This window comes from Rousettus aegyptiacus, unplaced genomic scaffold (assembly GCF_014176215.1).
Source record: "Rousettus aegyptiacus isolate mRouAeg1 unplaced genomic scaffold, mRouAeg1.p scaffold_m13_p_1, whole genome shotgun sequence".
Lineage (NCBI taxonomy): Eukaryota > Metazoa > Chordata > Mammalia > Chiroptera > Pteropodidae > Rousettus > Rousettus aegyptiacus.
Window position 1 is genome coordinate 160,486,865 of NW_023416284.1, and position 10,162 is coordinate 160,497,026.

At 36.3% G+C, this 10,162-nt stretch overlaps 1 pseudogene; it reads left to right on the forward strand.

The window, feature by feature from the left end:
- The first annotated feature begins 6,474 nt into the window (after window positions 1–6,474).
- Window positions 6,475–6,590, forward strand: LOC118605395 (annotated as a pseudogene).
- The last annotated feature ends 3,572 nt before the right edge of the window (window positions 6,591–10,162 follow it).

A 10,162-nucleotide genomic window follows, 5' to 3' on the forward strand; every position in this document is an offset into this window, starting at 1 on the left:
AAAAGGAAAGGAAAGGAAAGGAAAGGAAAGGAAAGGAAAGGAAAGGAAAGGAAAGGAAAGGAAAGGAAAGGAAAGGAGGAAGGAAGGAAGGAAGGAAGGAAGGAAGGAAGGAAGGAAGGAAGGAAGGAAGGAAGGAAAAAGCAAAGTTCTTTAGGATGCTGGCTACTTGAAAATAACTTAGATGAACATCCAGAAGTCTGAGACTTTACTAGAGAGTAGCCTAATTACTTACATCTATCATGACTGGAGGAAAAAGGAGGTTGCTCTGTGAGATTCTTGGCTTCCAGAGGCAAGAATTTCAAGACACGTGATTGGATGGCCTAGACCAGGGTTTCTCAACCTCGGCTCTGGTGACATTTAGAGGCAGGTAATTCTTTGTTGAGGGGAGACTCATGTGAGATGTTTAGCAGCATCCCTGACCTTTGCTAATAGATGGCAAGAGCATATCCCCCCTCCCTCATGACAATCAAAACTGTCTATAAACACTGTCAATTGTCTTCAGTTGGGGGCAAAATCACCCCCCATTGAGAACCAATGGCTTAGACATTTCTTTTTTATGGTCCTATTACACTTGATGATCCAAATGACCCTCCTTTAGGAGACCTAGCTACACAGTGTCAGCCCAAGTGGAAGGACCTTTACATTCTTTCAGATGGCTTTGAATCCCAACTCTTTCACTTTCCAGCTGTATGACCTTGGTCAAATTACAAAATAATGATATCAGTAGTTATTATGTATTAAGTGCTTATGCATTCACTTTCAACCAGAATGTACTAAAGAAGCTAGAAAATCTAGTAAGTTCTAGGGATACAGTATTGAGCAAAAATAATACCGACTGATTTTATAAAACATAACAGCCTAGTGATAAGATGACTATTAATCAAATTGCTCATGTCAAATGCATAATTACAGGGTCAGATGAGTGCTGTGAGGTAAGGTACATGGCATTAGCATGTACATAGGTCCTGTGGTTAGAGAAAGCATCGGGCGTTCTGAAAGATCAGTGTGTTGAATCACAGAAAGCAAGTTTACCATAGGCCAGATACTCTGCAAAGCATTTTCTCCTGGGATGACATGGAGTGGGTACACGTGGGTACTGTTAATACCCTTATTTATTGTGTAGAGTCTGTGATGGGGTCACTTAGCCAAGGTCACATGATTTGACAATGGAGAAGTTGGGGTTCAAAACAGACCGATTGTGCTTCAGAGCCTGTGTTCTTTCATCAATGATGCAATCTCTTCATTATCCCATTTTTTAGTTTTTTGTTTGATTAATTTATTTTTAGTGATAAAACATTTCAGGCACATTACAAAGATGTAGAAAATAATAGAAAAAATACCCACATATCCATTATCGAGTTTGAGAAATTGAATATAACCAATATGATCGGAGCCCTTTGTGTGCTACTCCAGGGCCCTGCCTCAAACCATGCTCTCAAGAGGTAACTACCATCCTGAATCTGGTCTGCAGTTTTCCCATGCTTATCTTTATACTTTTACTTCATATATATGGAACTAGCCTAACAAAATATAGAGTATTGTGCAAGCTTTTAAGCTTTATAAAATATCATATTATATCTATCCTTCAACACATTGCTTTCATGCTTTCTTTTAAGGTGTATCCATGCTGATACATGAAGGTCTAGGTCACTCATTTTCAGTACTGTATAGTATTCAGTGTATACATATGTCAATTTATTTATTCATTTCCTGTTGCTGACTGGATTAAAGTTTTTTTAATGTTGTAAACAATACCGTAATAATATTCTTGTACATATCCTCCTGCGTACAGGTCTGGGAGTTTCTCTGAAGACTATGGACTATGTCTAGAAATGGCTAGATTAAAGAGCATAAGTATCTCCAATTTACTAGACATTGTCAGACTGGTCTTCAAAGTGATACCAATTTAGAAACCATAAGCAAGTAAACGAGGCTTCTTGTTCCATAGCTTCTCCAAACGTAGTCCTCTGTCAATTACACATCACACGTCTCCCACTCTGCACCATGTCGTTTTCTCTCTCGTGTCTGTCGTGGTGCAATAGTCAGTTCTAACGTGCTCAAACCTAACCTTCCTTTTATTCATAGTCTGTGCTTTTCATATCTTATTTGATGAAACCATAGAAATGATTTATAGAAGTTCTTTGCATGTTATTTATTTTTATTTTTTATATTGAAAATTGTTTATTAAAATATATTACTGGGAGAAATTGCAAAAATTCTTAATAAGATAGAGGTATATATTATGATCTATTCAAACTGATATTATATTCATTAACGTAATAAAGTACTTTAAGTGGCAGATTAGAAATATTCTTCAAAGTAGAGGCACAAGATGCATCATCTTTGATTTTTAGAATTTGATTCTTCATATGGGCATAAATAAAGAAATGTGTTTTCTTTTATAAAGCATCTAGGTCATGATATTTAGTTTTGCTTCTAATTTTTTTTCACTTTAACGAAATGATTCAATTTTAATTAATTAATTTTTTATAGTGATATTGGTTAATGAAGTCTGATAAGTTTTAGCTGTATAGTTTAACTGTAAGGCACGCGTATATACACACACACACACACACATATATTTACATTGTGTGTGTATATTTTAAAAAGTAACAGCTTGTTAGCTATACAGAATAGTTTCCTTTTAATTTCCTCTTTGTCTTTTGTTATTAGTTTGTCTGTCTTTTTATTGATTTGTCAGTTATACCTGGTACAAAAATCATTTCGCAATTTATAGCTTATCTTTTTACTTTGTTACACAGTCATTTGTCAAGCAAATGCTACTAATTTTGATGCCGATAAATATATCATCCTTTCCTTTATGGTGTGTACATTTTATATCTTATTTAAGAAAACCCTTCTTACCCAAAGCCACAAAGATATTTTCTCACTAAATGCTTAAGTTTTATTTTTAAATATAGATCTTTAATACACTTAAAGATGATTTTTATAATGATATGAAGTAGAGATCCAATTGCATATTTTTCTGTATGAATAACCAGTTGTCTTACTGCTCCTGAGTCCTACTGATCAGTATTGCCACCTCTGTTACATGACCAATAACCAAATTTGTATGGATCTGCTCTTGGGATATCTTTTCTCTTTCACTTCCTTTTTTTTCTTGTCACATTGTTTTAATTATTACAGCTTTGTAATAAGTTTTGATATCTGTCTGGTAGGATATGTCTTGATCTTATCCATTACTGTTTTTAACATTCTTGGTCCTTTGTTTCTCCACGTAGATTTTAAACTTTCAAGTTCTACCAAATCTTGTTGGCACTTTAATTGGAATTATATTTAATCTGTAGATTAATCTGAGAGAAACATTATAAAATGTTTACATAAGCATATACATCTCTCTGCTTATTTAAGTCTTCTTTAATATCTTCAGTAAAGTTTACAATTTTCTCCACAAGTCATGCACATATTTTATTTGGTTTATTTCTTAATTTGTTTTATTTTAAAACTGTACTTTCTCTGTTGGTAGCATATAAAAAAGCAGTTGGTTTTCGTATATTGATCTTATGTCCAACAGTCTTGGTAAACTCTCTCCTTAGATCTCATAAGCCATCTATAGATTTTCTTGAGGTTTCTATGTAGATAACCATAATATCTATACTCACATTTAACATGTAAGAGTCTGTGATGTTGTCACTTAGCCAAGGTCACCTTATTTGGTTTTTCAGGTATATTTTACAATCCAAGGTGTTAGATACTATAGCTTTCCAGCTCTTTTTCAGAGTTAGTTAAAGAAATACCAGTGATAAAGAAGAATTGTTTAAAGCGATAATTCACTGACCCTTCTTCCTCATTATTTAAAATTCTATATTTTGTATATACAGGCATGATAAGAGTCCTGTTCAAAGAAAAAGTTAATATAATATTATCGAATTTGGTTACTTGAAAAATATTCAAGATACATAGTTTCAAATTAGTCCTAAATGTAGTTTTACATTATTGAGTCTTTGCATAGTCCATCTTCCTCACCAGTAATGTTAAAGAACATTGACTTGTGTTTAACGAAGTTTATAGTCTCTCTAATAATTATATTAAAATAAACCAAATAGCAAAGAAAGAATGTAGAGATTCTTTGGCTTGGCTTAGTTGAAATTCTGTGCTGTAAAACTAGCAATTACATTTATTACATTTCCTAGTCTCTCTTAAAAATAGAATTCCCAGTATAACTCAGGTTCTACCATTCAGAGAGGCTCTTACTTCTAACTGAGTTATGTGAAAGGAAAGGCAGGATTTATGACATACATTTTGCCAATAGAGATCATGGCAGAGGTGGCATGTTTGTGTCAGCAGCTGTGACAATGACTTTTTGATTTGACATCTTCCTATTCTGGAAGAGGCAGCAGCTCCTGGAAGCTCAACCCGTTTCTGCAGCCATCTCGGCAATTCTGCAGGTTGCCTCTACCCCTTAAAAAGTCTCTGTCTTACACTAGTAGAATGGATTCTGTTGCCTACCACTAAAAATCCTAAGATGGTTGATTATCGCATTGCATTCTAGGTAGATGTGAAATTTACAATAACAGGAAAAGAATATGACCTTTGAAATACACTTTTAAGTATGGCTGGCTGATTCACTTAGTCTGCACCAGACACTTTGCAAAGTCCTTAGAGACAGCTGTCAAGGAACTCCCCATGATCAAATGTAAACAAGGTGACCAGGAAAGGGGCAAGGAGAAGGTGACAGTTAAAAACAACCAAATATTAAACATGGTTTTAAGAGCAACGTATAAAGCTCGTCATTCTTTAAAGCCTGATACTTTTTGAAATCAGAGAATTTAGGAAGGGAGAAAGGAGGAGAAAGGAAAGAAGAAAGGAAAACAGAAAAAGAAAAAAAAAAGACTATTTGAACTTTCATAAATATTATTTGACCTGCATGATGTACAAACGTTATCTCATTTAAAGTATCATCACAATAAACCAAATATGTTGAGAACATTGATCCCGTTTTAGAGGTAAGAAAACGGAAGCTGGGATTTAACCCCACATCCCTTTATCCCCAGACCCTACACTGTTTTTAACCTAGTCTTGTGTGATTGGGATAGGGAGAAATTTAGTGAAATTTCTGGTTATCTTTGCAAAGTTATGAGTTGAATACTCAGTCTACAGAAAGATTTTGAACTGTGAACACATTTTCTCCTTGGACTTTAATTAGAGCTTGATTTTTTTTTTTCCTGCTACATAAATTCAAATTTTATACTTTGAACGTTTACTTGATAATTTTGAAATGAGAACATGAATGTTTCCAGATAGTTCTTCTCACTCCTTTGCTGATTTGGTCTGATAGTTCCCATAAATAACTCTGTGGGATGAGGGAGTGTAAAGTCAGGAGGAACAAGCCAGCCAGAATGTACTGTGCATGCCTGAGGACACATAATTCCCTTATAGATGAAAACGAAGCCACCATGTAAACAGGTAACCTTTTTAAGGACATTCTGTATCACCAAAAGAGCTTACTTAATTTCTTTTGACAACTACTTCTAATTATCTAATATATAACACATTACATGGGTAAGAAAAATGCTTCATAATTGAGACCTCATTGTTATTTCCGATCAAGTGAGAGGTATGTGCATGTATTTGCCAGTCATTTGTGGGTGTATCTGTGTGTGTATATGTGTGAATGAGTGTGTGTGTGCATGTATATGTTGAGAGGATTGATTCAAAGGAAGATGGAATTTCAAGCTGTAAAGACAGATTAAATTCCATGCATAATGTGAAAAGACTCTTCAGTTAGTAAATATTGCCAGTTCTCAGCTCTGAAAAACACAATGGCTAACATTTATTTTAGGTTAAATTATATGCTAAAGCTAACCTAAATGTCTGTCCTTTGTCCGGGCACCCTATTATATGTAAATCCAGCGCCCCCTTGTGTAATAGGCTTTAATAATAAAGTTTGAGAGTCTATTTACATGCATTTTGGTTTCTAATTTTAAAGGAATATAGTTATAGGATAGTGATATTATTTTATTTTCTTCGTGGGTTGTTTTTTGGTATTTCTAAAGGCATACATAAACTATAAAACTGTAAAAAGGAGTAAAGCTGGAGTTCGCAGGTTTCATGCTATGCCTGTGACTGTTAGTGAACAAAAACCACTTTTAGGAATCAGGATGTTTCTTAAGAAAATCAGGTTCACTCAGGAGCGGAAGGAAAACAATTTTGTAAAACAGAACAATTAGTTCTTATAGACTCTTGGAATTTTATGGCAAGAAGAAAACGCGCATATCTAATAAGAGCGGGATGCCCTTGGTACTTCTTCCTCCTGTGCGAATGCTGCTGTCGCCGAGTATGGCTGGCACGGGCTCACCAGGATTATTAGTGCTTCATACAAAGTGTTGTTTTCTGACAAATTTCTCTTCTTAAAATAATATTGGGGATGTGGTTCCATAGTGCAGCGGTAAGCATGTCTGCTTTACATGCAGAAGAACCTGGGTTCACACCCCAGTGGAACCATAGTCCATGGTCTATGGCCATGCTGCCCTGAATAGGCCCCATGTCTGATCTCGGAAGCTAAGCAGGGATGGGCCTGGTTAGTACTTGGGTGGGAGACCACCTAGGAAGACCGGGTGCTATAGCCATAAATAATAATAAAATAAAAATGAAATAATTTTGATAAAACGTGCATAACAAAATTTATATTCTTAGCCATTTTAAGTACACAGTACACTGGTGTCAACTATAGGCACATGTTGTGCAACAGATCTCTAGAGCTTCCTCAGCTTGCAAAACTGAAACCCTATACCTATTGAACAACAATTCCCCTTTTCCTCTTCTGGCAATGATTTTCTTTTTTTGGGAAATCTCATGTGAAAAGGTAGAAGTGTCACCGCTCTAATCACAGGCAGGGTAGATGGCATCCTGTCCACGGGGCCCTCTCTGGGAAGACGCGCAGGCTTATGTCATCTGTGAATACATAGGCTTCTCAGGACCGTGGTTTGACACCACGATTACAGACTTAGCTCTTTCCCACTGTTAAGGGTTGAATTGTGTCCTCTGCCTCAACCTCCAAATTAATCCGTTGAAGTCCTAACCCCCAGTACCTCAGAATGTGCCCTTATTTAGAGATAGGGTCTTTACAGAGATAATTGAGTTAAATGAGGTCATTAGGGTGAGCTCTAATCCAACATGACTGGTGCCCTTATAAAAAGGAGAAATTTGTGAAGATGAAGGCCAAGATGGGGGTGATGTTTCTACAAGTTAAGACACACTGAAGATTGCTGGTAAACTACCTGAAGCTAGGGGAGAGGCCTGGAACAGACTCTCACTCTTAACCCTCAGAAAGAACCCTGATGATTCATCTTGAACTTCTAACCTTCAGAACTGTGAAAGAATAAATTTCTGTTGTTTAAGCTCCCTGGTTGTTACAGCAGCGCTAGCAAACTAATACCCCCGCATTTGCCATCAGTGGCACTATGGGTCGTTATTGCTGCCTGAAGTAGCATGACCCACACAGACTTAAGGTTTAGGCAGAGCAATTAAAACTCCACAGAGATATGACAACTTTATAATATAATGCAATTAAATTGTCTTTAATTATAGAAGGTAATTAACTCAGTGAAAAATGTGTTTTTTAATTTCCTATGAAGGAGTTCAGGATATGCCACTTCAAAATATGTCTCTTTGGTATAATGCTTATCTCGAGCTGGTTATTTTTAAGAAACAGCAGACTCAGGAGAAGCTCTGAAAATGAAGTAGAAGTTACCATGTTGTAAGAGACATTTACAGTAGTCCCCCCTTATCCACGGGGATATGTTCCAAGACCCCCGGTGAATGCCTCTGTCAGTGTAAGAAATGTCCAAACATGTAGAGAATTTTTGTAAGAGTTTATTTGAGCCAAACCATCAACATATGCCAGGAAGCAAGATCTCAGATGCTCCCCAGAATAACAGTTTTGCAGCTCCTTTTATGCATTTGAAATTAAGGAGGGCACATAAGGAAAACTGGAGAAAGCAAGGCAAGGACTGGTTTACAGGATAGTTAACAAGATTCTGTGCTCTTTTGAAGGTTAATACCTCCTTCAAGGAGTATTACTTCTGGTATTTCGAAGGTGTGCTAACCTAGATGCATGAGAACAGTGGACAGGTTTCTTTTAAGGCAGAGATAAACATTTTACTAAGGAAGTTATGTATGTGCCTGCGGTGTGACTACCTGCCATCACTTGCCCAGTTAGGAATTTATGATCAGATCACCCTGTGAGCTTACTTTCCATAGAACCCTTTTTGTTCATCCACACCTGAAATCATACATTGTAGTGAACCCTATGTATACTATGTTTTTTCCTATATACAAACCTATGATAAAGTTTAATTTATATATTAGGTGCAATAAGAGATTAACAACAATGACAATAATAAAATAGAACAATTATAATAACATACTTCAATAGAAGTTTCGTGAATGGCTTTTGGACCCTTATTAAGTAAAATAAGAGTTATGTGAACACAAACACTGCAGCAGTTGATCTGATAACCAAGCCGGCTACTAAGTGACAGACAGGTGGGGAGCGTGTACAGCGTGGAGAAGCCGGACAGAGAGAGGGAGTGAGAAGGCATAAGGTTTCATCACACTACTCATAACATCACAAAACTGGAAACTTGTAAATTGTTTCTTCGTGGAATTTTCCATTTAACATTTCTGGACCATGGTTGACCACAGCTAACTAACACCATGGAAAGTGAAACTGTAAATAAGGAAAGAATTGCTGTATAAGGAAAACCTCCATTGTAAGGTTGTTTTTCTCTCTGTACCAGGAAGAGAAGGATGACTAAACCTCTAGAAACTCTCATCAATGGAGAAGCCAACTACTTTCATCTACGTAACAACTTTAGCTTTGTTTTGCCCCATAGCCTCCTATATTGGAAAATTATTTGTCCTCCCTTACACCCAGAAGCTTTCTGAACATTAATTTTTATGTGGAATTGTTTTAAAGTAACTTCCTGAACATCAACACATTCCACCATAAGTATATCAGTTGCATGTTTCAAAAATAAAAGCATTTTCTGTATATAACTAAGATAAGATTTTTATCAGTTAAAATATTATTTTTAAATCTTTTGTATTATCTAATAAGAAGTCTACATTTAAATTTCCTTAAATATCTCCCAAATCGTATATAATTCTAAAACAAGATCCAATTTCAAATCATATATTGCATCCAACTACTAGTTCTTTTAGTCCGGTCAGTCACATTTTAATGGCACTGTCTAGCTGAAGGAATGATTCATAACGGTCTATCTGATTTTTGCCTCGTGGCATCATTTACCTTTTTCCTGTAAATTGGAAATTAGATATAAAGGCTCGATTAGATTTAAACCTTTTTGGCTACAATATATCTTAGATGATGTGCTTAACTTCGTATTGCATCTCTTAAGAGGACTCACGATATCTGATTGTCCACCAGTGGGATGCTGAAAGTGACCTTTAGGGGGTGGGGATAACATCTTGATCCTCCATAGCAACCAGAAATCAATCTCTATGGCGTTATTGTAGCTGCATGCAGGTGTCCTGTTCCCTATGAATCATTCTAAGAAGATCGACGCCAGTTCCTTGCCTAATCAGTGATTGGATTAAGTGATTTGAAATTATTATTTCTTAATTTTATCATTTACTGTATGCTGATAGGGCATTCTTCATTAGCCATTGGCTGTTTGGTTACCTTGTAGGAAGGCAAAAAAATTTTCCCTCTATCATTTTTGATTCTTGGCAACAGAAAAAAAAAAATGCAGGAAAACTGAGTAACTCTCCAAAACGGCCCAAGCTACCACCTTAAATACCATCTCTAGCTAAAGTCAAAAGAAGATAGGGGTGGGGGGAGGAAGTCAGTTATGGGAGGTTATCAGGCAAAACACAGTAAACAGGGCAAGGTTGTTACATAGATTAAGTAGTTGCCTTCTCCCTCTTCCTGGTGTGGGAATGGACAATCGCTCCACAATGGTGTATCTCTATCTTTTTCTAACCTCATATGTTGAGTTCCCTAATCCAGCATCTTTTTTAATAGTCTCACTACATTTAGGAACTATGTAGCCTCATAAGGGTACATAAGAGTCCAGAAAAATGAATTTTCATGCCCCTCTTGCAAAATGGTAGCAAAAGGGCAAACTATAGCATCTGCTGCTCTGTGGGCAGCAGTAATGGTGACGATTCCCTTGTC